The sequence below is a fragment of the Dendrobates tinctorius genome, unplaced genomic scaffold (genome assembly GCF_039654945.1).
Source record: "Dendrobates tinctorius isolate UK_male_01 unplaced genomic scaffold, ASM3965494v1 ptg000071l, whole genome shotgun sequence".
In the NCBI taxonomy this organism is placed as follows: Eukaryota; Metazoa; Chordata; class Amphibia; order Anura; family Dendrobatidae; genus Dendrobates; species Dendrobates tinctorius.
In genome coordinates this window covers 14858831-14883717 of record NW_027361739.1, presented here as the reverse complement: position 1 = coordinate 14883717, position 24887 = coordinate 14858831, and the positions used below count along the sequence as shown (strand labels likewise).

At 44.0% G+C, this 24887-nt stretch overlaps 1 protein-coding gene across 5 annotated transcripts in view; it reads right to left on the bottom strand.

Annotated features, from left to right (window-relative positions):
- Positions 1 to 24887, bottom strand: part of PKIG (cAMP-dependent protein kinase inhibitor gamma) — a 125878-nt gene that overhangs the window by 26555 nt on the left and 74436 nt on the right. The window contains exon 1 of one of the 5 annotated variants that reach the window (XM_073582435.1): positions 14496 to 14637. The exons of the other annotated variants lie outside the window; for them this stretch is intronic. The gene's annotated coding sequence lies outside the window, so the exon portion shown is untranslated. Of the gene's footprint in view, positions 1 to 14495; positions 14638 to 24887 lie in introns of those variants that run through there. 5 annotated transcript variants of the gene reach the window in all.

The following is a 24887-nucleotide window of genomic DNA, read 5'->3' as shown; positions in this document are numbered from 1 at the left end:
TATAGTAGGACAGCTCCATTGAAGTGAATGTGCATACATTGTATCATTAGATTCTAGACATGGTGTGGTTCCATTTACAGGGCATCACGTCAATTGCACACATCTGTAGCCTAATGGTCTTTTTTGAGGTTTTTTTTCTGCAGACAAAACCTGATTTCTTAGCAATAAAACTGAAGACAAAAGGCAGGATTTGCCATGTTTTTGTCTGCTGCTTTTCTTGCGGGGCTTTTAGGATACCAAAGTTCAGCTCTGCTTCCACTCTTAGGCTATGTGCACACGCTGCGGATTTGGCCGCTGCGGATCCGCAGCAGGTCTGCAGACAGTGTACAGTAGCATGTAAGTCTATGTGATTTACATTCTACTGTGCACATGCTGCGGAATTTCAACTGCAAACAAACTCCACTTGTAAGACATAGACTACTAGAGGGGAGCCAGGAAAACGACCTCGTACCTGCTGACAGCATCTGTGCGGTCGCTTCTCCTTACACGACGTGGTGCGACGTCATCATTGCGGTGTGATGCACATGTGACTTGCTGCTGGCAGGTACAGTAGGTGGTGATCGCTGCCACAGATTACTGATACAGCTGCTGGATTAGTCCTCCTATTAATATATATCTGTTGTGATCACATTTTTTGGGCCCAGCGGGAGATTTGCTGGTGATAGTTATCCTCTGCGTATAGACTTGTTACGTGGTTTTCATTGTGATACATTTGATCATTTTGTAGGGCGGTGGACACTACATTAGGCCTGTTATCAGGGTTGACATTATAATGTACGAGCATTTTTATGTTTCTTTTTTTTTTTTTTTTTTTTTTATAGCGACCGAATAAAGATTTGTACCTTTTTAGTTACATAAACTGTGCACATCATGTTTATTCCTCCACGTGAAATGCCCCAAGCAGGTCACTACCAGCATACCAATAGACCCTGGGTCACCTGCCATCACAACGGGCATATTACACGCTGCTGGGCACTAAAGATACCACTGACATAATGCATGTCAATGGAGTCATCAGCTGACGGGATTGCAAATAATACTTGTATAATCCTTGGCAACGAGTGGTGCTACAGAGGCGCCGCTCATCTCTCCCAGGAACAATTCAATCAGCGGTCACTTGTGTGGGGACTTCACCTGCTGAGCGACATCTAGTAATGACCTCATATGGCCGACACACAATAACACAAGCCACGGCTACGACACACCCCTGATGTAAGCTAGATCACTGCCCTCCGCCATACCACCTGTCAGCATACCATGTGCCATAGATCAATCTGCCATCGGGTCAGAGCGAGGTATGACCACGCACCTGATGAGACTTCACTAGGAGTAGAGATGAGGCCAATTCCTCCGTTTTTTTTTTTTTAATGGTTTTGTTCCAAAATCCATACATTCGCTAAAAATTCAGGTATTTAATGATATCATTATGGCAGGAAAAAAAATGGATGTGTCTTCTAAGAAATAACAGAACGGTGGCGTCCAAGAATGTCCCTGGCAAGCGCAAGAAACCATTTGTAAGGTTGAAGTATCTAAATATGATGGATGATAATTATGTACATGAATCAGTGCAAAAAAAGGCACGAGACAGATAACACAGCACATTTAAACTATGGGGGCAGGGGGACTCATACTATAGTGCGGGGTGGACAAATCATTTTCCCAAGGGGCCACACGAGAACCCCTAACTGTTGCGGAGGCCGGAAACAAATAGGCTGAAATTAATTCTGCTGAATAGTAACATTAGTTACAATTAATATGACTATAAAATAACAATTGCCTCACTTAATATTGAGCTGAAGTATGTTGACACCCCCTTATATACAGCATGAGCCCCCATATACCGTATGAGCTCCCTACATATAGTATGAGTCCCCACATAGCCCTCTATATACATTATGAATCCCCAGTCTCGCTATATACAGTACGAGCCCTCACACAGCCTCCTAAATACAGTGTAAGCCCCCTATATCCAGTATAAGCCCTCAAATAGCCTCTCTATATACAGTATGAGCCCCAAACAGTACCCCTATATACTGTACAATATACGCCACCTATATACAGTGAGACTCCACATAATCCACCTACATACAGTATGAGCTATCTATAGCAATGATATCTGGATGCAGGTGAGGGAGGGCACCGTTTTCATTGAATGTCTCGGTCTGTGGACCAGAGTGGAACAGCCAGAGGGCCAGATTTGGCCCATGGGCAGCATCTGTCCTATACTCTATAGCAGACCTGGGCACAGTGTATCCGAACTAAGCCATTATATAAAAAGCTCCTTCTTGTACACAGTATGAAGGCTACTTACACATAGCTGCATGAAGCTCAACAATAGAGCTCAAGTGCAAACACCCACTTGCAATATCGTACATTCATTTAAATTGACCGTTATGGAGGTGAAAGTCTGGACTGACCCAAAACTAATGACCTCTACCCATTTTTTTTTTTTTTTTTTATAGCTGATCATGAATGGTGGGGGCCCAGTGGAAAAAACATTTATGATGAAGAAAATGCATGGAAAGGGGGGAGTTGTTTTTGGATAGGGAAACAACGTTAAAGTGTTACTCCCATCTACACAGATGGACATTCTTTGCAAAAACAAACTTTTTATATTTACCGCCTATTAAAATTTGCAACCATTCTTGAGATATTAACACTTTTTTTGTCGTTTTGTTTATAGTTTGTTGCTTAGGAGACCGACCATTAGTCTAAGGCAACAAACTAAAAACAAAAGGAAAAAAAAAAAAAGTTTTAAATATGTAAAGAACGGATGAAAATTTTAATAAGCTGCAAACTGCAAAATTGCTCGTATTCACAAGCAGTGTCCAACAATACTCATTTATGAAGATGGGAGTGACCCTGTAAGGATAATATTCCCCGATTCATTAGACTTTATTCTGTTTAAATATAATGACATCATTGTGTACACATCAAAGTACAGCTACAGGGCCAACATAATGCCTAAAGTAAATAATGGTGCCACACAGTACCCAGATAATACCACCGCGGACACCTTGATGAGCTGAGGAATGAGTTCAGAGGCAGAGTGAATAAGATGGTGGAGGTCCCTGGGTAATGGTCTCTTTTGCCCATGTAATAACCTGGTCTTGTTGGTAACGATTCACTTTAAGATTTTTAAAAATTGCAGCCTTAATGTGAAAAAGTTTATTTCCGCCCCTTGCCAAGGTCAGGGTAAATATTATGAGACATAGCTACATAATTAAACGTGGCAGAAGTTACTATACAAACCCAATTTCATGTGACAATAGTTATAAAACTGGATCATATAATTACAGGCTCGTCATCATATAACGTCCAAAGACGTAATTAAAAAACCACACGTATAAAAAAAAAAAACAATGCTAGCAAGTCACATGAGTCCAGCAAGCACAAAAAATAGCAAACACGCCAATGGCAACAGCTGAATAATAACATGTGTGCCAAAAGAGAAATTCAGACCATATGCCAGCTATAAACCACCCTGGGATAGCACGCAACCAGTCCTGTTGTGGCTGTAATCACCCCACAAATCAGACGTTGGTGTGATGTTACCCAGAGCTACCTGGCTGGCATCTAAGTAATAGTCCTGGGTGATGGCACCAGAGCTGCACATACAGTCAGTATATGGCTATTAGCACTTAAGGTTCAGACGTAGTGATGACTACAGAAATGCCCACGTGACTGCCCAACCGGCAGCTCTCCGCTGACTGCAGCTTTTACATGAAGCAGCAAATACTCGCATGGCGGTTGCTCTCCAGAATGTTGCCACTGGAAGAAAAAAAAGTTAATCTCCCAGTTATCCACAAAACCAAAACTGGATTAATCCAAGGACCCACAGACAGCCAATCAGGGCTGTGGGGTCGGAGTCGGAGCTCATTTTGGTGGAGTCGGTATAAAATGGACCGACTCCGACTCCTAAAATATATAATAATTTGGGTGCAGTAGTTCAATGCAGAATGTGCAGAATATTTTTTCATAGGAATTTGGGAAAGTTATGAAATGTCCTATAAATGGCTGTTCTATTCCTGATCTAAGGCTGGTTTCACATATGCATTTTTTTGCGCTGCGTTTTTGCGCATACATGCGCATGCGTTTTTTTCCCCTATCTTTAACATGGGTGCGCATTGGTATGCGTTTGTATGCGTTTTTCGTGCGCTGCGTTTTTTTCCGGTGTGCGTCCATAATTTCCAGACGCTACATGTTGCATTTTTTTGACCGCCCAACCGCTTTAAAAAGACGCATGCGCACGTTTTGCGCAAAAAATTAACATTAGAATCTATGGGTGCGCATGCGCACGTATGCGTTTTTTTAGTCTACATTGACTAGACACATGATAAAACCCCCACCCTCCAAAAAAACCATGTCTATATAAAAGTAGGTGTCTGCCAGAAATGTACCACAACTATAGAGACAGCCTGGAGAGCAGACAGACTGCAAAAGAAGTCACAATTTTAAATTCCAGCTTCAGCGGCAAGAATGTGAGTATTATATCTAATGTATGCCGGTCCTTTTAAATTGTATATGTACTAATGCTTTGTATTATTTTTACATGCAGTATGTCTTCGGAATCTGAATATTCACCATCCCGGCAGGAACTGGCGCAAGCAGACCATGAGGTGATTAATTTCGTGCGTTTGGTAAGTATATCTGCTGCTTCTCAAAATATTTAACATTTTAGGCTTTTTTTTTTTTCAGACAACATCATCTTCAGCGGACGCGACTAGTGAAGGCGAACAGCATGAGCAGCCAAGCCAAGTCCCGGTGGTGATACGGAATGTAAGTATCAAATGATTTGTAATGTCCTTTATTTTTTATCTTCTATCTTTCCTCTTTTCTGGATCTTATTTTAACTTTATATTCACACAAAATTCAAATATTCTAATGAATATTTTTAGTCTAGGTTCCACAACAGGATGAAGAAGTCTACCTGGATAATGAGCACCTTATCCGCCTGGTCCAGGAGCGTGCCCCGTTGTGGAACAGCCGTAACCAGCTGTACAAGGACAATGTGGTGACCCGGCGGCTATGGAATGAGGTGGCCGCAGCATTGACGGATGGCTGGGACAGCACCCCTGCAACCTCCAAAAAGGCGTTTAATATTTCCCTGCTCTGTTATGCCGCAGTGACTATTGTCCTTGATGGCACTGTTGTGTTTCCTGCTAGATATATTCTAGCAGGAAACCCAACAGTGTCATCTGGCCAACAGTGACTGCTTTGGGTATTGTATTGCTGTATTGTGCCGCATTGACTCTTGTTCGTGATATCACTGTTGGGTTTAGTGATGGCATATGTCGTGCATCATACAATATTGTTAAATGTTGTTTGTTTTTCCAACAGTGAACAAAGTCCGAACACGTTGGCGCAAGATCAAGGACCGCTTAAACAGTGATGTTCGTGCTGAGGGGCAGGTTCCCAGTGGTTCAGCGGCAAGGACCAGAACAAAATACCGATACTGTCAAGCTTTGCAGTTCCTAAGACCGGTCCTTGCCTCCAGAGCGTAAGTATTATAATTTTTTGGTTTTTATTTTAATCTGTTTTTTTTATTCCACAGCTGATGCTTCTTGTAAATGCATGATAGTAATGTTTTTCCTTTCTTCCACAGCACCTGGAGCAGCACCCTGCAACCTGGCCCTGGAGCGGTCCTTCATCGGACGACCTCGGACCCGTCTCAGCCATTCGACAGCCAGGAAGCACCTTGCACGTCAGCAACACGGACAGCTGGTGACCAGGAAGCTGGTCAATCAGGTGTTTCCCTGTCTCAGGTCTCTGCCACTGGTTATGCGGGCACTACCCGCCAGCGGCAGAGGGACTTGGACAGGAATGTCTTAACCGAGTTTATGCACTTGAGCGAGGCCTTTAATGCCAGCCTCAAGTCGCTGTCAGAGAGTGGAAAGCGGTTTTTCACTCATGGAACGTGGTTTTAACCAAATGGAACACCGCTTCCACTCTGTCGAACAGCGCATTGGACTGTCTAGAGGCCGAACTCAGACCAGCGCACCATTTTTTTTTAGTAAAATTGAAAAGGGCATGGCGGAACACCTTAGTCTTGAGCAACAGCTGAGTGTGCTGCAGGCCTGCAACAATGCTTTCTTGCAGGCTATGCAGCACAATCGGTACGGGCAGCAGTCAGTGGTGTCATTTCCAACTGTGCCACCATTGACTCGCTTCACCTTACTACCAACTTGTGCTGCAAACCACTGCACGGACACCTCTATTCAAAGCCAGGACACCCACCATTACACCACCACAAGTCTGAGTGCTGCTGGTCACTTCACCGACACCACCATGGCAAGTGCTGCTCCTATCTGGAGCACCACTGCCACCCCCATGCATGCTTGGAGCACAGCCACTGTGACCCACTCCTCAAACGTGGAACAGCCCTGACGCCAACACTACAACATGTACTAGCCCTGCCACCACCACTCCGCAAACCTGGACCATCACTGCCGCCACCAGTCCTCCTGCAAGGACGAGCACTGCCACTGCCACCACAGAGCATCAGCAGCAGCCACAGCAGCAGCAGCCACAGCAACAGCAGCAGACGGGGGACCCACATTCCTTATTTGCCCCAAGTTCCAGGCGGGGCCAACAATCAAGGTGGGCATTGGGCCCAAGGAGGTCCAGGCAGGCCAGTTTAAGGAGACAAAAAACAGTTTGGACCACTGTCGCTGAACCTCTGTCCTCTCCTCCTAGTGTGTCTAGCTCCATTCCCATCACTGGCCTCCCTTCCCCCACAAGTTTTGTTGCCCCTTCCCCTAGAACACCTGCATCCACTATAAGCTGTTCATCTTCACTGCACACCCCCAACTTGCAACCATCTGCCACAAAACGCAGAAAAAAATAGTTTATAATTTTTTTGGTTAAAAATAAAATTTAAATTTCTGGTTTACCATAACAAAGTTTGATTAATATTTTTTGCGCCACGTTCACACACTGCGCCGTACACACAATGCGCCTTAAACTTTGCAAGGTGTCATAAAAAGTGTTTTGAGGATGGGCTGTTTTTACCATCCTCATTTCACTTATTGTGATACTAAGCCAGGGGGATTATAGATATACCTTGTAATTAACAACATACTCTTACTAAGTGTGTGTTGAATCAACTGATGGGTAAAATACACGTCATATTGCCAATATCCAGTCCTATGACCAATACCCAGGCCTATTATCATAACTATTTATCAATCATGGGCTGGTGAATGGGCAGGTGAATACACATACGATGTTTAACCTGCAGCGTCGCTTACGTACCAATATATTTCACGCAGACTAGCGATGCTGCAGTTTAACTCGTATGTGTATTTACCTGCCCAGGTGTGAGAACATCATGAATTCACACGTATACATGGGAAGTTATTTTATTGGAGTGTAAAAAGACATAGTGCACTCGGTACAGGTATCAAAACAGGTTTTTTATTAACATACACGCACGAAAACATTTTTACACCATTTCATCTTGCCAGTGCACCCGTCCTACATCAGAGATAAAGTAGGCCGCAAACTGGTCCCTCATTTGGCCAACTTCAACGGATGATCTGAGAGGGTGCTGAGTGAATTCAGGCAATGGGTTAGGAGCAGCACCATCGAGTTCAAAGGTCGGGTGCTCTTTAGCCATCACAAAATTATGTAGAACCACACACGCCTTAACCACCTCATCCACTGTTTCAAGTTTAAGATTAATGGCTGTGCCGAGAATTCGCCATCTGGAGACAAGAATCCCAAAAGCACACTCTACAGTTCTTCTGGCTCTGGTCAGCCTGTAATTAAAGATTTTTTTGGTGTGGTCCAAGTCACGGCTGGAGTAGGGTTTCAGTAGGTTTGCGCACATTTGAAAAGCCTCATCCCCATCCATTACAAAGGGCAGTGGCAGAGCTTCGGTGTGGGGAAGAGGCCGTGGCATGGGGAAATTAAATTGGTTGCCATACAACCTCCGGCCCATGTCTGAGTTTTTAAAAGCCTGGGAGTCATTACCATGGCCAAATGCTCCAATGTCCACTGCTACAAACATACATCCGGCATCCGCAATGGCCATGAGTACTGCTGAAAAGTACTTTTTGTAATTATAGTACTCCGATCCAGTTCTTTTGGGTTTGATGATCCGTATGTGTTTACCATCAACAGCTCCCAAACAGTTGGGGAAATTGCAGACTGTCCAGAATTTGTCAGCAATTTCCATCCACTTTTCAGCGGTGGGCAGGGGCATAAATTCTGGACAAAGAATGTTCCAGAGAGCCCGGCAGGTGTCCGCAACAATTCCAGACAAGGTGGAGATTCCAATACGGTACTGGAAGTGTAGTGAAGATAGGGTCTTTCCAGTCGCCAGGAATCTGCGAAACAGAGAAAGAAGTAAAATTAATATTTCTGTATATGGTTTTTTAAAACAATAAAATAAAAAATTAGTACATTCAAGAAAAATAATTAGGCCAGGTTTTGATTAGAACATGTCACATAAAAAAAAAAAAAAAAAAAAAAAAAGCAGACACCCCCCCACCTTGGTTTTTAAATATTACGTACCGTAACGTCACCAGGAGCCGTTTTTCAGGAGGAATCGCACGATGGAGCTGTGTGTCCTGTCTCCGGATGGATTCTTGGACATGAGCAAGCAAATCCCTGAAGCTTTCTTGGGACATCCGGATATAATCTGTAAATTTATCCGGGTTTGCCTGTAGCTCGCTGTAGAGGGTGTGGTACGCCCCACGGCTCTCCCGGAGTTCAACAATCGGATGTATCCACAAACGCCGCTGCTGCCGTCTTTGCTGTCTCTCTCTCTTCCTTTGTTCATGGCAAGCAACTGCATATGCCCTAGCCATCTCGATGTCCAAATCCAAGTTGAAAACTCTTCCAGTGCAGATCCATGTTGACACGAGAAAAATCAAGCAAATGTGAAGAATACGGCTGTACACGGGGTCTATATATTACCATTCCACACCGCCACTGATGTCCCATTGGTGGTGTGTGTTGATTGTTACCTTGATTTTTTTTGGTGAAGACAAACAATGTGCAAAAAAACGCAAACGCATTGAAAACGCATACAAACGCTGCGTTTTTTTGCTTCAAAAATGCTGCAAAAAACCGCAGCGTTTGTATGCGTTTTTTAATGCGTTTGTGTGCGCAAAAAACGCAGCGCAAAAAAACGCAAGTGTGAAAGTAGCCTAAGGCTACATTCACACACAGCGTTTTTCCTGCGTTTTTTGAGTATATGTTTTTCAGCTGCAAAAGCAGATCAGCTTTTTAAAAAACCGCATCACCTGAAAGGTTTTTGAGCTCATAGATAGTTTTCAATAGCAAAAGCAGATTAGAAATCTGTTCTATCTTTCCATTTATCCATATCTTATCTGTACCAAAAAGAATGAAAGTCGGGTTGCACACAGACTAACACTCTTTTATTTTTTTTTTTAGCACCAGTCAGGTACACCTCATAGCTGCCCAAAAGGACGCCCAGGACAGGCATTGCTCGACTTTAGTAACACACCAACATCAATTGATAGTTGGAATAAATAGACTGCATTCATCACCACATCTTCTTAAGGTGCAGGCTTAATTTTCAAGTGTGTAGGGGTGTGCAGTATGAGGCTCTGCAGGAGCTGAGGCGTGCAGTATGAGGTTCTGCCCCCTCCCTAGGTTTGATCCTGGCTTTGCCCATGGTGTGAATGTAGCCTGAGGATCTAGGCTTTGTCTTAGCTGAGATAAGTCATAGTGTGTATAATTATATATATATATATATATATATATATATATATATATATATATATATATATATATATATATACACACACACACACACACACACACACACACAGTACAGACCAAAAGTTTGGACACACCCTCTCATTCAAAGAGTTTTCTTTATTTTCATGACTATGAAAATTGTAGATTCACTCTGAAGGCATCAAAACTATGAATTGACACATGTGGACTTATATAATTAACAAAAAAGTGTGAAACAACTGATAATATGTCTTATATTCTAGGTTCTTCAAAGTAGCCACCTTTTGCTTTGATTACTGCTTTGCACACTTGGCATTCTCTTGATGAGCTTTAAGAGGTAGTCACCGGAAATGGTTTTCACTTCACAGGTGTGCCATTTATAAGGCAAGTGGGATTTCTTGCCTTATAAATGGGGTTGGGACCATCAGTTGTGTTGTGCAGAAGTCTGGTGGATAACACAGCTGATAGTCCTACTGAATAGACTGTTAGCTGCTTTTTTTCTTGCCATAATACAAATTCTAAGTAAAGAAAAATGAGTGGCCATCATTACTTTAAGAAATGAAGGTCAGTCAGTCCGAAAAACTGGGAAAACATTGAAAGTGTCCCTAAGTGCAGTGGCAAAAACCATCAAGCGCTACAAAGAAACTGGCTCACATGAAGACTGCCCCAGGAAAGGAAGTCCAAGAGTCACCTCTGCTGCGGAGGATAAGTTCATCCGAGTCACCAGCCTCAGAAATCGCAGGTTAACAGCAGCTCAGATTAGAGACCAGGTCAATGCCACACAGAGTTCTAGGAACAGACACATCTCTACAACAACTGTAAAGAGGAGACTTTGTGCAGCAGGCCTTCATGGTAAAATAGCTGCTAGAAAACCAATGCCAAGGACAGGCAACAAGCAGAAGGCACTTTTTTGGGTAAAAGAACACGAGGAATGGACATTAGACCAGTGGAAATCTGTGCTTTGGTCTGATGAGTTCAAATTTGAGAGCTTTGGTTCCGTGTCTTTGTGCGATGCAGAAAAGGTGAACGGATGGACTCTACATGCCTGGTTCCCACCGTGAAGCATGGAGGAGGAGGTGTGATGGTGTTGGGGTGCTTTGCTGATGACACTGTTGGTGATTTATTCAAAATTGAAGGAATACTGAACCAGCATGGCTACCACAGCATCTTACATATTTACAATTTATTAGTTTTTTGTGTTCTAAAGTTGTATTCCAAAAAATATATATTATGTTCTATCTAAATATCTTGATTATTGTATCATAAAAATGATTAAATGTCTGATGTTCACATTGTACTACAATACATTTTTCACTTAAATATAAGCAATATATGTGGGAGTCAGAGTCGTGGAGTCGGAGTCGCAGGTTTGGCTTACCGACTCCACAACCCTGCAGCCAATGCCCCAATCCAAGGACCCACAGACAGCCAATGCCCCAATCCAAGGACCCACAGACAGCCAATGCCCCAATCCAAGGACCCACAGACAGCCAATGCACCAATCCAAGGACCCACAGACAGCCAAGGCACCAATCCAAGGACCCACAGACAGCCAAGGCACCAATCCAAGGACCCAGACAGCCAAGACACCAATCCAAGGACCCAGACAGCCAAGGCACCAATACAAAGAACCCAGACAGCCAAGGCACCAATACAAAGAACCCAGACAGCCAAGGCACCAATACAAAGAACCCAGACAGCCAAGGCACCAATACAAAGAACCCAGACAGCCAAGGCACCAATACAAAGAACCCAGACAGCCAGGGCACCAATCCAAGGACCCAGACAGCCAAGGCACCAATCCAAGGACCCAGACAGCCAAGGCACCAATCCAAGGACCCAGACAGCCAAGGCACCAATCCAAGGACCCAGACAGCCAACGCACCAATCCAAGGACCCAGACAGCCAAGGCACCAATCCAAGGACCCAGCCAGCCAATGCACCAATCCAGGGACCCAGATAGCCAAAGCATCAGGAACGGGCACTGAAGAACGAGCCTAAAAAAAAATAAAATAAATAAAAAATACACCATAACCACGAAGAAGACATGGGGGACGGAGAGGGGGTGTATGTTATACTCTGTGTGAAAGAAGGATGACTTGTAAATTGTGTCCAGAAGGTGTCACTTTCTGCAACCAATCAAATTTGGGCAGCACGGTGGCTCAGTGGTTAGCGCTGCAGCCTTGCAGCACTGGGGTCCTGGGTTCGAATCCCACCAAGGACAACATCTGCAAGGAGTTTGTATGTTCTCCCCGTGTTTGCGTGGGTTTCCTCCGGGCACTCCGGTTTCCTCCCACATTCTAAAAGACATACTAATAGGGAATTTAGATGGTGAGCCCCATCGGGGGACAGTGATGATAATGTGTGCAAACTGTAAAGCGCTGCGGAATATGTTAGCGCTATATAAAAATAAAGATTATTATTAAATTTATTCTTCAAGTGAAGAACAAACAACCACAACATATTTGACTAGCAACAGGAGAGAACCGAATTTTCCTATTAAACATTTTTAAGGTTTTCCTATTTTTTATACCACATGCTTTTTCAGAAAGGTTGTAGGGCACAGTTTATCTGGACACGATAAAAAGGGTTTATAAGGGTGGCATGATTTCTGGGCACTACAACCAGTAATGGGATTAGTGAGTAAAAAAAAGTGGAGGGTGAATATAGCCGAATACTAATGAGAACTTTGGCTCTAACTATTAGGTGGGAGCTAATACCTTATGGCAACTTTGGATGGGTACTATAGTAGCGGGCGGCACTTAGATGTGCTAAACACCATTTTATAAGAGCTGAAAATAATAATAATAATAATAATAATAATAATAATAATAATAATAATAATAATAATAATAGGTTGTCATCAACATGCAGAACTTGAGTAAATGCCTTGGTTGCCCCTTTAGTTACCCTCCTGCCCTAAATAATAATTCCAAACAGTAAATAAATAATGGTGCACATAGTACCCAAATAATACCACCGTTGACACCAATGAGCTCAAGGTGTATGAAAGTGTAATTGAATAAGGCAATGGATATGCATTTACATCACACTGAGATTCTTTGAGATCTATAAATGATCTTTATAAGCCACATTCACACATTCAGTATTTGGTCAGTATTTTACCGCAGTATGCGCAAGCCAAAGCCAGGAGAGGAACAGAGGAAAAGTATAATAGAAACACGTCACCACTTCTGGATTTATCACCCACTCCTGGTTTTGGCTTACAAACACTGAGGTAAAATACTGACCCAATACTGAGGTAAAATACTGACCCAATACTGAGGTAAAATACTGACCCAATACGGAGGTAAAATACTGACCCAATTCGGAGGTAAAATACTGACCCAATACTGAGGTAAAATACTGACCCAATACTGAGGTAAAATACTGACCCAATACTGAGGTAAAATACTGACCCAATACTGAGGTAAAATACTGACCCAATACTGAGGTAAAATACTGACCCAATACTGAGGTAAAATACTGACCCAATACTGAGGTAAAATACTGACCCAATACTGAGGTAAAATACTGACCCAATACTGAGGTAAAATACTGACCCAATACTGAGGTAAAATACTGACCCAATACTGAGGTAAAATACTGACCCAATACTGACCTAATAAGGAGCGTGTGAAAATGGCCTAAAAGTAACGTGTCATCGTGTGTAAAGTGATCTCCATCGCATGTGTGACATGGGCAAGCCCTTAGGCGCAGCTGTCCAACAGGTGACATCTCTGCTAACACTAAAATTAGAGGGGGGTTCTAGTACTTGGTTCTAGTACCTTCGTCAGTAAATAAATGTGACAATCATCTAATAGAAGACTACAACTTCACCCACTGTCAGAAGAGCCACACAGAACATCTCACATTCATGTGGCATCGCCCAGGGCACACGCATATATGATAAATATGACATTTTTACCACCGTCAGCGCCAGTACCAGCACTGGCATACTCCGCATTAACTAGCAGAGATGCCCCTGGCTGCCAAAAGGTCACAAAAGCAGAATTAAATGTAAACTTCAATAGTGACATTTAGTCCCAGGAGACTCTGCCAAAAACAGCGGAAACCACAAGAGCCATAACCCTTCCCTACATACACATGTAGCAGAGCTGAATTTGTCAGGGTTGCATCCACATCGCTTCCTAAGGTCACGTAGGTACAATCCCAGACTGCACGTTCTGATATGACCAGAAGTTGCGCTACTACAAGACAAACTCGGCTCAGCTGCATCTGAATAATACATGGAGGTTGCTTCACGAACACTCGAAACGTTAATAATAAATGACGCTTCTCTAACTCCTTCTGGATCCACGGAGATACCAGATGCAGCAGCACGTACGTGGACAGAAGGACAACCTGTGGCTCCATTATGCCAGGGGGCTCTGCCAACCAAAACCAAGATACAGGTCGCCCTCCAGGGCTGAACACCCCAATATATTAAGAATGCGATTAACACCTTAGCTGCCAGAGCTAAATAAGACGGCTATTGAAGTACTGGAACAGATGATGCGTAAGAAGCGTACAATATAACGGATGTAGGACTACAAGTTTCAGCAGGCCCTGCCAAACAGTTCAAGAATGGCCTTGACTATATAAAGCCGCGGCATAAAGGCTTGATCAATCATTAACCTCTTAGTTACCAGCTAGGTATAAAATAAATGCATAAGTGACTGCAAAGCATATCAAGTATTTAAAGGGGGCACACACAGCCCCATGCCCCTCGGCTGGGGCACTTAGCCCCCCCTGGCTACTATGTACTATGGCGTGGTACTTACAGAGAGCTGGATCTCCCCCCAGGCAGAGTGAACTTGGATGGATCAGTAGGGAAGAGCCCAGGGTGCCAGAGTCCAGGCAGTCAGCCTCATACTGCTGGATACTAGGGCTGCAGTGGGTGGTTCCCCTGCCTGCTGTAATCCAATACTAGACTCAGTGATGTCACCCATCCACTTACTCAGCCATCCACACAAAAGATCCCTCCTGCGTGTACAAACTGCTTTGTATTGTCACCGCACTTCATCGCTGCATTTCCAGGAACCTCTCCATTGTGCCTTTTATGATTGGGATTTGGGGATTAAATGGATCCTGTGCAGTTTGTATAGGGAGGGGTGGACAACTCTGCTATGCTGTGTGCGACTGTCACTAGTGGGTATAATGGTCGCTAGTCTGAATTCTGCCACACACCATCAGCCAGGAAGAGCATTCATCAATAGTGTCCCTTTTATAAGAGGTCATGTTCACAGCTGCTCACATAACGCCACCATATTCTGCAGCTCAGTAGAAAGACATGCCTTCCTTGGGCAATCCATAATGGTTGGAAGGGTCTCATCATAAGAAGCTGATCACAAGTGTATGAAGCAACAGAAATCTGTTTAAATACTGCCAGGCCTCCTATTTCCCTGCAGCACCTCTGCAGGAGCAACAGTACTCATTCAAATCAACAGGCTGTAACGCAGGACCTGACGGGTCCTCCAGGGCGGGAGACACTCTTTGCAGCTCTCCATACATGAAATGGGCTTACCAAACTGGACAGCTACTTAAAAGAGACGTCCACAGAGACCGTACCTGGTGTGAAAAATTGCGCCATTTTCATAGGTGACGTATTTTAATGTGGTAAGGGAGTGGAAAGGTATGGGCGCACAAAAGGTCAAACATGCAGCGCATTTTCCGTATCACACTTGCGGCGTAATGGGTAAAATTTTACAAAAATCATCAGCACGTTATGGTAAAAATCCACAGCAGAAATTGATCGTGGCTGCAGATTTGAAATCCCCAGTTTGACAATGCATGTTGTGGATTTCACCCTTTGCATTGCAACGGTTGACAGGTGTGGCAGATGCTACTGCTACTACTACTACTACTACTACGCTACTACTACTACTACTACTACTACTACTACACTACACTACACTACACTACACTACTACGCAGGTTTTTCTCAATATCTGACATGAAATCAGAATAAACATTTCCCGTTTTAGGTCAATTAGGATTACCATAAGTATTAATATGTGAAATGCCAGAATAATTAGAGAGAATGTTTAAGGCATTTTTATTACTTACTGCAAAGTCAATAGTTTACCATACACTAAGCTTACTATGCCTTTAAACAATTCTGGATTGCCCATATGATGATGTCATGTGTTTAGAAGCTTCTGATTCTGATTTTTTTTTTTTTTTGGCAACATCTGAGTTAGAAACACACCTGTGGGTGTATTTTTAATGCACACCTGAAACACACTGCTTCTTTGTGTAGCATCATGGAAAAGTCTCAAGAAAGACTGGAAGAGAATTGCGGACTTGCACAAGTCTGGCTCATCCTTGGGTACAATTTCAAGATACCTGAAGGTGCCTCGTTCATCTGTACAAATAATTACATGGAAGTACAAACAAGGTGGGAATGACCAGCCATCATATAGCTCAGGAAGAAGCCGGGTTCTGTGTCCCAGAGATGAACCTGCTTTGGTCCGATGTGCATATCAACCCAAGGACAAAAGCAAAAGACTTTGTGAAGATGACGGCGGAAGCTGGAAGATTGTGTCAATATCCACAGCGAAAAGAGTACTGTATCAACATGGGCTGAAAGGCCACGCAGTCTTTTTATATAGTGTATGTAAACTTCTAGTTTCAGCTGTACTTGTAAAGGTTACGGGGGCCCAAAAATTCACAAAAAGCAGCAATGAGCAAGTCAAGCCATACACACGGTGTATACCAGGCACAGTACAACTGAATACTGTGGTTATACAATGAGAAGGGGTATAGTGTGAGGGGCTTGCACCCCTTCTCATTTCCAAATACTGGATAATATCTAATAGGAGTCTAATAAATATATTGATGCAGCAGAGCCAAGCCCGTCTCACCTAGCAGGCCACAGTCTGTCAATATAATGTTATGCTTTGATTACGTTTCCCCAATCCGGAGAGTTCTTGTGGGGTTTAGTACATTTGGAAGCTGAAATTAGTGAACCCTTTGAGGTCCGTATAAAACCCCCTATTTGTCATTTTAAATGATAGCAGTGCAGATTCACAGGGGGACGAATGATACACAATCACATGTCCACACTATGAGTGCGGGATAAGATGACAATGCCCTATTGAAACAGGAAGGATATTCATTTCATGTCCCTTTAAATAACTAGCGCTAACCTCTGTCCTATGTATGCGTTGCAGTAAAATGAGTCAGTGTTAATCCACCTGCTTCCCACACCCGCACCTAAGAGGAAGCAAGTGAGCAGCATACGACAGCTGGGAGATTTCCCCAGGGAGGGACAGACGACCTATCAGTAGCCTCAGCTACGTAAGAAAAGAGATCAAGTTCTACGAAGCAAAGGGTTAAACAGCGAGGCATACCGAGAGTTTTCCAAAACAGAAACATCAGCGACATGTTATATCCCAAATATTACTTTGTCTAGGTTTTAAAAAAACAAAATCGGGGCAGATTTCTTCCAAAAACAGTGCCACACCTGTCCACAGGTTGTGTGTGGTACTGCAGCACAGTGACTGTTCAATAGAAATGAGCTCCAATACTAGGCACAACCCATGGATAGACACTGTGTCTTTGGAAGAAGGCAGCCATGTTATCTACTCTCAAAACAGCCTCATATCCTAGGTTTCCAATTTTCTCAATATACAATGTAATATTTTCAAGATCACTGCTTGAGGTCACTGAATAAAAAAACATTCCCAGCAGAAAAGCCCATATGGAAGTAGCCAGTCTCACGTCTGTCAGTTTGCTACAACTGTAGTGTCTAGACAATGCTCTGCGAGCTAAATATATGAGAGCAACAAATCTCTCCCTTGTCCTTGTAGCTGCTACAGTGATTGATCACAGGTGAAAAGTATCAGGAGCGAAGTCCACAGAGGATTGTCTAGACTGCATGCAATACTAGCAGTGTTCCCAGAGAAGAGGGGTCTGATGCTTTATGGAGTAATAGCAACAGCTGCAGACTTATACTATGAGCGGTGCGCTGACGACTACACTCTGTTATTGTATGACGTTTCCTCTACTGTAGACTGTACTGTATGACCTCTACGTTTTGTCAGTTTCCAACGGTAATCCTCCACATTATCGATGATGTAGATCTAGGGTCTACAACATGCAACCCCCCCCAAGCAATTTTTGCAGCCCGCCGCCACAGATGGACTGAGTCCTGGTGGTAGAGAGGCAGCTGGCGCACGGCACCCTGTCTTTAAATGTGCCAAGTGCCATCCAAGCTGTATCATAAAGTTGCAGGTACTGTTCACAGCAGAGTCTGCTGAATGATGCCATGAAGAGCGCCTGACACTAGGGCAGATATCGAAGCAACAGGGCTGGATGGGAAACTAGTTGCATGGCAGGATGCAAGAACTATGGGGGCATTATACTGTAATATAGGAGCCGTCGGGCAGTTATGCTGCACATGGGGGATTGAGGTTCTATTTTATAATGTACAAGGGAGTCTGTGGCCTTTATAATTTACATAGGGGGGCTATGGGGCCATTATTCTGTATATGGGGCAGTGGGGTTGCCACACACTAGGCATTGCAATGGAACACCATGTACTTTTACGATACTGCGAAGTAGCAGCTAAACAGCAGTGTCAACTTTAGCCATGCAACCTCTGTCGGTCTGTGTAGCCCCAGCTATAATTTCACAATGTGCAGTGACCTTACTAATTTTTGAATTTGGTGAGTTTTTTTACCTCAGTATTTGGCCAGTAGTTTACCTCAGTATTTGGTCAGTCTTTTACCTCAGTATTGGTCAGTATTTTACCTCAGTATTTGTAATCCCAAACCAGGAGAGGGTGATAAATACAGAAGTGGTGACGTGTTTCTATTATACTCTTTGGCTTACAAGTACTGAGGTAAAAGACTCACCAAACACTCAAACATGTGCATGTGGCCCAAGTAGTCCCAGACCCAATTTTAGCTTGAGAAACCTGATGTAGAAACTGGTCGCTGAGTGAGAAACCTGACATAGACACTGGTCGCTGAGTGAGGAAGAATTCTGCTGAAAGCAGAAATCTGCCACAATCATACAACTAAAATAAAGGCCAACAATGATAGCAATCCAGATAATACTGGGAAAATATTACGGATGCTCAGTGTTAGCGTCTTTTTACATAAACGGATAAATTGACTCCAAGTTGAAGATAAACAAGCGCCAATCGGCTTCCTATAATACAATTTCCATGTCGGAAGGGGTTCAAAACCAGTTTACAATATAAATAGAAAATGCATTGCTTGTTTGCATTGATGACTGATCTTTCTTCTTTATTTATTTCTTTATTTTTTTATATAGCGCCAACATATTCCGCAACGCTTCACAGTTTGCACATATTATCATCGCTGTCCCCGATGCTGCTCACAATCTAAATTCCCTATCAGTATGTCTTTGGATCTGTCGACAATTGATGATTTTTTAGTTGAGCCTTAAAGATGCGATCAGTAATAATCGCGAGAACATTGCTGATCATTCTAAGCTTGTCTACATAGAGCAATGATCGAGAGCAACCACTCAGGCGACCATAGTGGGAATCCACGTGTCTTATCTGATGGAAAAAACAACTCTCAAGACTAGAAGTTTCTGTGGGACATAATTTCCCTCCTACAGATGGTCATCATAATTAAACTTATAGGATATATCTTGGAGACACTTGGCAGACGTCAAGCATAGTCGCTCTTCCCTGGGATATTGTGCAGGTCAGCAGCGCCTCTATTTATATCCCAGAGTGCGCACTCGGGCTCATTTGTCAGCGTGTCATTTGTAATAACAGAGCTTGTTCTGGACTGGATTTTCAGATGCCTCGTCCATTTCAGCAGCAGACTCCATCAGAAGAGGCTTCGTGCACAAGGGATTGCCAAACCTACAATGACAAATGGCCTCCACTCTGAAAAAAGCATTTGTAGGAACTGAATAAGGGTGGGGATGACTTTACTACAAAAATTGTCCAGAATACAGCATAGCCATAAGGAGAACCAGGCCGGAAATCCCCTCAGTCCATACCACCTTACATTTTGAATATGGCTATCGAGTATGTGGTGTTGCTTAGGCTGGATTTTCATAGCACCATCCCAGTGCCATGTGGTTGTCAAGCCCTCATCTGCAAGTCAAAACAGCTGAGGTGGGGTCATGGGCATTACATGATGGCCAAACAGACTTAGGATACCGTTACACCTAGCGATGCACCAGCGATCCCGACTAGCGATATGACGCAGACAGGATCGCTGGTGCATCGCTAGGTGGTCGTTAGTGAGCTGCCACACAGGCAGATCTCACCAGCGACATAGCAGCGGTCGGCGGTCGTTACTTACCTGTCATACGCGGCAATGAAGATGTCCTCCCGCCCGGCTCCACGCATCGCTCGTCGTCACAACAGGAAGCGCCGCAGGAAGTGGCCGACGAGGAACAATCCAGGAGCTTCTCGCGCGACCAGCGGGGGAGCCGGTCGGAGGTAAGTATCACATGCAGCGATATCGCTAGCAATATCGCTGTAACGTCACAAAATCGGTGACTTTACAGCGATATTGCTAGCGATATCGCAGTGTGTAACGGGGGCTTTAGATCAGTGATACCTAATTGGTGTCATCCGGTATTGAGAAATAGATTATGTATCTGAAGGATAGGTCATCAATAGAGATCGGTGGTGGGCCGACAACCGGCTGCTGTAATCTGCACCGGCACTTGTTTAGGAGATGAAGTGCAGTACTTGACAGCAGCCTCTAAGCAATTTATGGCATTGCAGTATTATATGTGGCGCCCCTGAGGCTCAGTCGCCACGAAGGTACTGCACCTTCTCCTAAGGTGTAGTGCACCACCACATAGGAAGTTGGGAACTCCTTTCCACACTCCAACACTCGCATCCCACACAACAGGGTAGTTCGGCATAATCACAGTGAGGGTTCTCTCTCCCCCTAGACATTAGGAGTGCCCTGGTGGTTCCCTGCTTGGAACACTGGATGTGCTGGGAGGTGGGTGGAGTTGAGATGTATAAAAGGTTGGGAAGGTTTAGAATTACAGTTGGAGTCTGGACAGTCAGTCAGGAGAGTCTGATGACGGGTCCGAGAGGAGAAGGAGTGCTGCAGCTGCCTCAGTGATCTGAGCCAGCTGGCACGGGAGAGGAACAGAAGGAGAAAGACGTAGAACTGCAACCTAAGCTTCCATAGGAAAGAGGAGAAGAGAGAACAAAGAGGAGTTGTGGGTCAGAAGAGGAACCCTGCCTATAGGTTCTCAGCGCAAGGCTGGGGCCCGGTCCCTGAGGTTGTATGGACGCTTATGGTTCTGCAGCAGACACCGGTGGAGTAGTTGGCTGTAAATGCACTACTCCCATCTAAGACTTGGGGCACAACAGCAACTGAATAGAGAGCCAGGACTCCGGAGAAGGGAGTCCCTGAGAGAGGCTACAGCTGTCTGCCATACAACTAGAGTTGTTAGGAACATCTGACAGGAGGAACTCCAGAGTACTACAGTACTGGAGCTCTTCACACCTTAAGGCGCAATAGAGGAGTCGTTCAGGAGAGGTACATGTTGGCGGGGTGTTGGAGAGGAGAATCCTGACTTGCCCGGGAGGTTGATTGAGTCTCTGCCCCGGAGGACACAGCACAGAGGCAGGCACCAGTGTGTACCACGGACTGTGAGTAAAGCTTTGGAACTGCAAGCCCTGGTGTCTTCCATTCATTTGTGCGCCAACACCGTCAGCACCGTTACATCTGGGTACCAGCATTCCTCACACCGCCTGCGCCTATTCTCATCTATTGCCATTACACTGCCCTGGGGTTACAGTTTCACCTGTGGGGAGCTACACCATCTATGCTGCAACACACCATCAGCCCCAGAGGATCTGCATGCAGCGTTGGCTTAACATCTTGCTTGCCAAACACCACAGGTGGCGTCATGAACTATCACATAAACTATATCACAAACCACCATTGATTTGGGCGCCCAGGGCCACGGACCGGGTCACCGCCGCTGTGACACCTTTCCCCCTGACACCGGCCCGGAACAGAGTACCCCACAGCCCTTGGAGGGCGACCCATATATACCGTACATCGCTTACTATATATATATATATATATATATATATATATATATATATATATATATATATATATATATATATATATATAGCCTCTGCCAGCAAAAATTATAGCTGGTCAATAGGGACACCAAGTATCGGGGGTCCACCACTTTCATATTGATCACTAAGTCTATTGACAAATACTTATTCATTTTTGGATAACCCCTTTAATATGTAAGGCTGGATTAATAACAGGTTGTCCACTTTGGACAACATGCTTATTAGGAGGCTCTCTGATCACAATGTGTCACCTTCTGATCTTAGGAAAAGTCCAATTCTCCTTATTATGATGAAAGTTGTCTTTTTATTCCTCTATGTTGCATCTAGAAGTCAACATTTGACCAATCTTTTGTTGGGCTTTCCCTTGTCTACGATGGGTGGTGGATCACTCTCGAGTTTTCGGTTCTCTTACCAATATTATAAGGAGGTTCAGTCATCAATTACATCAGATCTGCTTGTAAAAAGACAGACACCATAACAGAACGCGCTGAAGGCCAGTGGGGTGCATCGGATGCCCTTGGCATGAGAGCGGTGTAGACTTAGGTCCTGTCAGCAGCGAGAAAACAAGTCTATAGTCTCGAGCTCCTCTTGCAATATCATGGATCATTTCTGTAATTCCCATTTAAAGCTCTGCTGTGAAGCCTATGCCAATACAGAGAGGACCATTGATCCCACTATCTCTCACGCCGGGGAAGCAGAAAAATGGTTTGATAATTGTATTGACTTTCTGTAGCTGAGCTATTGAATGTGGTGCTGAGCGGCAGAAAGTCCCACGTCTAACTTATGTGCATTAAGCTATATCACTTTCCATTTACAATTTGCAAGATTACAAAGCAGCGGTTACATTAATAAATATTCTAGCCTGACTAGAGTTAAAGGGCTTGTCTAGTTTTAGAAAAAGAGCCTCTTTCCTATTTAAAGGGAATATGTCCCCAGATTTTTGCTACCTAATCTGAGAGCAGCAGGATGTAGGAACTGAGACCCCGATTCCAGCGATGTGTCACATACTGGGCTGCTTGCTGTCATTTTGATACAGTCACAGCTTTCTCTGCTGCAGATCTAGCAGTGCTCATAATACAGAGCTCTGTATAATCACATCCACACCACGGTTTGTCAATTTCCTGTGTACACTGTCCAAAGGCAGAAAGCTGCTAATTAGTGGTGATTGTGGTGTTACACAGAGTAGGCAACTAGGAGGCACAAGACAACTACTGCACTAATAGTCTCCTGCTGATAAAATACTGATTTTATCGAAATAACAGCACACAGCCTAATAAGTGAATCATCACTGGAATCAGGGTCACTACATTATACTTCTCTCAGTTTACATAATCTGCTGACACTTTGAGGAGCACCACACCTGCTTAACAGGTTGTGTCTGGCATTGCATAATAAAGAGAATGTGGCTGAGCTGCAATTCCATTTACAACATTTGAAGAAGTGTGGCACTGTTTTTTTAGAATAAAGCAGTCACATTTTTTCAAATCACTTACAGATCCTATAGCAAGGGCATAATCCGGCCTCCTCCAATAATAATGGGAGTCTCCTCTATAGCCCTCCCCATGGAGGATTGTCCAAATCTTCCTTAAAAAGGCTTACCGATGTGGGCCATGAACATGAAGTTGTTTGCCGTTTCATCATTCTCATGGCCCTGCAGAGCTAAGATGTCTATTACAGGACCTAACTGGTCAGAACAAAAGAGGATCCCTGGTGATCACTTCAGGTCTACAGCGCAAGGTCACGTCTTAAAAGGGGTCTCCAAAAAAAAAAAAAAACCCTCCGGCTATCTGACCCCCAGTATAAATGTGGATATCTTGAGCGATGCAATCGATTTGCCCAAGATACATAGTGCTTAATGTTCAAGTTGCTCGGCTTATAACGAGGACAAATTCAAAGTATGAGGACAACGTACACTAATGTAAGTTCTCTCTAAGATAAGAAAAAGGCTTTTTCCATGAAAGTCATTTTAGACAAAGGCTTCCAGTCCGGTATCTGGGGATCCATGCGGCTTTTAATTAGGAATTAAACTCTTCTATTTATAGAAAGCGGAATGAAGCTTTTTAGATTAGCTGCACATTAGTGGACACTGCCTGGAACATTGTGCTGGTTCTGTTTGACTTCATCTTGGGTTGCCATACAGGCCTATATACACTAAATGGCCAATACTATTGGGACACAGCTCTTAATAACCAAATTCAGGTTTTCCATCTGTCCCATTGTAATAGGTGTATAATCCGGTCCCTCGCCATGAAGTCATCTCTACTAAGATTTGTGATAGAATGTCTCACACTAAAGAGCTCACAGATACCAGAGTGGTCCTGTAATAGGATGTCACCGGTAGTCAGGTCATGGCATTTCTTCCCTCCCATATATTCTACCATAACTTGTGAGTGGCATTATTGAAAGGTGGAAGGAACCACAGCAACTCAAGCATGAAGTGAAGACCACAAAGTAACAGAGTGGGGTCACCGAGTGCTGAGGAGCAGAAGGCAGCAAAGTCACCAACGTTCTGCTGACTCGAACTGCAAAGTCGAAACCTCCTCTGGTATTAACATCAGAACAAAAACAGAACGTAGGAGCTTGACGGCACAGGTTTCCAAGGTCGAGCAGCTGCATTCATGCCTTACATCACTAAGCACGAAGCCAAGTGTCGGATGGAGTGGTGTAAAGCAGCTGCCACTGGAGTCTGGAACATCTGATGAATGAGTCTGGGTTTGGTGAATACTAGGAGAACGTTACCTGACTGACATTGCCAACTATAAAGTTTGGTATGGAGGGATAATGATATGGGAATGGTTTTCAGAGGTCGGTCTAGTCTCCTTAGTTTCAGTGAAGGGAAATCTTAATGATTCAGTATACCAAGAAATTTTGGACAATTGTAGTTTCCAACTTTGTGGAACAGTTTGGGCAAGGCCCTTTTCCTGTTTTCTATGCCTGTGCCCCAAGGTAGGTCCATAAATACATTTTTTACTTGAGTTTTATGTGGAAGACCATGACTGGCCACACAGAGGTCAGAACTAACCTCATCCAACACAATTTGAGTGAACTATTGCATGCCAGGTGCTCTCCACCAACTGCAGTGTCTGACCTCACAAAATTCGTATCTGGACCTACA